Source organism: Podarcis liolepis, assembly GCF_965112155.1.
Source record: "Podarcis liolepis genome assembly, chromosome: 11".
Taxonomy (NCBI): domain Eukaryota; kingdom Metazoa; phylum Chordata; class Lepidosauria; order Squamata; family Lacertidae; genus Podarcis; species Podarcis liolepis.
The window spans coordinates 1,769,686-1,773,240 of NC_139565.1; the positions used below are offsets into that span (position 1 = coordinate 1,769,686).

At 43.5% G+C, this 3,555-nt stretch overlaps 1 long non-coding RNA gene across 1 annotated transcript; it reads right to left on the bottom strand.

The window, feature by feature from the left end:
• Positions 1 to 2,784: 2,784 nt before the first annotated feature.
• On the bottom strand, positions 2,785 to 3,263 carry LOC310688529. The gene is made up of 3 exons (XR_014517011.1): positions 3,228 to 3,263; positions 3,059 to 3,197; positions 2,785 to 3,008 (listed from the first exon to the last, which is right to left on the bottom strand). It is a non-coding gene; the product is annotated as an uncharacterized lncRNA (long non-coding RNA).
• Positions 3,264 to 3,555: the final 292 nt, after the last annotated feature.

Consider the following 3,555-nt stretch of genomic DNA (forward strand, 5'->3'; position numbering starts at 1 on the left):
CACCTCAAGACTAAACCACATTTGAGTCCCTTCCTGGTGGTTATGAAGTATCCAATGCATCCAACAAATGATGTATGTTTATTTTCAGTTCTGTTAAATCAAGAGAATCAGCCCGAATAATCATATATCCTTCATTTTTAAAAAAATTTCCATTACTTCCAGCAACTCCATGTCAAAATGCATCCGTGCTGCTATAAAGGCATTGCTGCCTCTTATCAAAATACCACCTCATTTCATTTTTATCTTTCCAGGTGTGCTATTATCTTGGCCCCACAGATGTGTTAAGAGAGTTTTTTGAGTACATCTGCTGTAGCAACCTTTCTCTGTTGCCTTGAATATCTTTTAATCACAAATGAATATTCTTTAATACTGAGATCATTAAGGAGACAAGCACACCAGGAACACAGCTGGGAGAATACAAAAGAATTTTGCCCTGAAGCTGTTAAGGTAAGGAAGGGTGACTCTGCCATCACAATCCTGAACTTTCGCATATTTGCTAACTTCTAGCTGTCTCCGACTGCAGAATCTTTAAAAGGTTTACCATTCCAGGAGTAGCAACTTTTACAATTGCCTTTTAGCCTCGTGAAAGAGGAAAATCTATCTGCTTTACCAAAAATCAATAACTATCATTGCAAAAAATCTAAAACCCTGAGCAGAAATCTAAGATTCAAAAAGGCATGAGCCTAAGAATGGTAAATGCTTTCAGTATTAAACCTGAAGAGAAAATAACATAACATGTTGACCTCGAGTTCTTATGGTGAAAGAGCCGTAAGAAAAATTACTTAAAAGACAATAAATGGTCACTTCTATAGCCTCAAAGCAGGGACTGATGACTGCCAACCCTAAACTCCAGGGATAATGAGAGCTGAAGTTCAGGGACTTCAGAGAGGCCACAGGTTCCACACATCTGACCCATGGTTATTCAGCTGGTGGTGATGCTCCTAGATGATGTTTGAGGACCGGGACATTCGCAGGGAAACCAAAATGCTTGTTTACAAAGCTATTGTACTACCAACCTTACTTATGCTTGTGAAACACGGACCACTTATAAACGCCATCTCCAACTCCTCGAAAGAATCAATCAACAGTGTCTCCAAAAAATGTTACACATCACTTGGGAAGACAGGCGAACTAATGTCAGTGTACTGGAAGAAGCAAAGATCACCAGTGTTGAAGCAATGATTCTTCAACATCAACTCTTTGGACTGGTCATGTTGTGCGGATGCTTGATTACAGTCTTCCAAAGCAACTACTCTATTCCAAACTTAAAAATGGAAAGCGTAATGCTGGTGGTCAACAAAAGAGGTTTAAAGACTGTCTCAAGGCAAATCTAAAAAAAATGTAGTATAAACACCGACAACTGGGAAACACTGGCCTGCGAGTGCTCCAGTTGGAGAACAGCCTTTACCAAAGGTGTCATGGGCTTTGAAGACACTCGAACTCAGGACGCAAGGGAGAAATGTGGTAGGAGGAAGGCACGCCTGGCAAATCCACACTGTGATCAACTCCCACACGGAAACCAAGGTCCCCACTGTGGAAGGACATGTGGATCCAGAATTGGCCTCCACAGTCACTTATGGACTCATTGTTAAAACTGTGTTTACGGACGACCATCTTACTCGGCTACAAATAATAAGAAGCTGCTCTAAGATCCAAGAAATCTGGCTTCTTCCCATACCTGCACTAAGCATTGGGATATGGGGTTAATATCAGTGAGGGAGGAGCTGTGTATTTGCTATATCCAGATGATTATTATATATTTCCCCTGATAGTGTAGTCTGGAGTACCCAGAAGTAGCACTGAGTTCTAGCCTTGTCTTCTCACATCCTAGTAGTTCTGAATGTCCAGAGAACATTCCCCACCTGCGGTCATAAATTACGGTACATCACATGAGCCTGTTGGTTGCACGTATTGTCCCAATACTCTCTTCACAGACACCTAAAAATGTAAAGAATATGTGACAAGCACATATTTGCAAAAGAAGATGTAACTGGATATTCAGGCTATGGACACAACAGTATTTTATTCTACAATCAATTGAGACTAAGTCGGTCTTTTTCAATGCACTCCACATGCAATCTAGGTCTTTTGCCTATTTTATGCCCCTAAAAAACACCTCTTCAGAAAAGGTCTTCTTTTGTTAAAAGCAATATAGAAAACCTGAGCAGTTCCTTTTCAACAAATTTGTTATGAAGTTGGGGTGCTAATGCCTGTGCTGTCTTTTTTTTTTTTTTTAATACTGAGATTTGCTAGTTCTCATTTGGACAAGTAGAAGCCCATTGTTCTCACTTCTCTTGCTTTCCGCCACTGAAAGGCAGTCTTCAAGAGCAGCTTGGAAACTTTTCTGCAGCAAGGGGAAGACCTGACTTTCACCAGAGAACTTGCCTTGAATTGAAATTACGTGAACTGTTCAGTTTTTTAAAAATGAAAGTGATTCACAGCAAGGCTTTTGTTCTGCTTTCTATTTCTCTGGCCAGAGACTGAATACAGGAAACCATTATAATGAATATAGGAAACCATTACACTCCTTGGTGTGTGGAGTCCTGCAGGGTGCAATCCTTTCCCCGATGATTTCAATATCTTTATGCGCCCACTTGCCCAGATTGTCTAGAGTTTTGGGCTGGGTATTCATCAATATGCTGATGACACCCAGCTTTATCTGTTGATGGACGGCCGTCCTGACTCGGCCCCGGACACACTGACCAGATGCTTGGAAGCTGTGGCTGGATGGCTGCGTGGGAGCTGGTTGAAGTTAAATCCTTCGAAGACAGAGGTCCTCTCAATTAGTGCTAGCGCCTTCTGTCAAGAGCTTGCGTATAACCTTCGACGCCTCCCTTTCCATGGAGGCGCAGGTTGCAGCCACAGCAAAGGTGGCACTTTTCCATCTCCGCTGTATTAAGCAGTTGGTCCCTTACCTTCCTCACCCTGATCTGGCCACAGTGATCCATGCGACAGTCACCTCCAGGCTTGATTATTGTAACTCGCTCTATATGGGGCTGCCCTTGAAGCTGAGCCAGAAACTCCGGCGGGTGCAGAATGCTGCGGCGAGGCTCCTTACGGGGTCCTTGCCATGGGATCACATTCATCCAGTGCTTTACCAGCTGCACTGGCTCCTGGTGGAGTACAGGGTCAGGTTTAAGGTGCTGGTTTTGACCTTTAAAGCCCTAGGCGGCCTAAGACCCACGTACCTATGGGGACTGCCTCTCCTGGTATGCCCTGCAGAGGACCTTAAGGTCCACAAATAACAACACTTTGGAGGTCCCAAACCGCAAGGTGGTTAGATTGGTCTCAACTAGGGCCAGGGCCTTTTCAGTAGTGGGCCCAACTTGGTGGAACGCTCTGTCACAAGAGACTAGGGCCCTGCGGGACTTGACATCTTTCCGCAGGGCCTGCAAGACAGAGCTGTTCAGCCTGGCCTTTGGTTTGGACTCAGTCTGACCCTTATGTTTCCCTCCCCTTATGGTTTTGATTTATGGGCTACTATTAAAATGAGGCTGCATTTTAAATTGTATTTTAACCTGTATTTTAATCAACTGGTTTTTGTTGTTGTTGTTC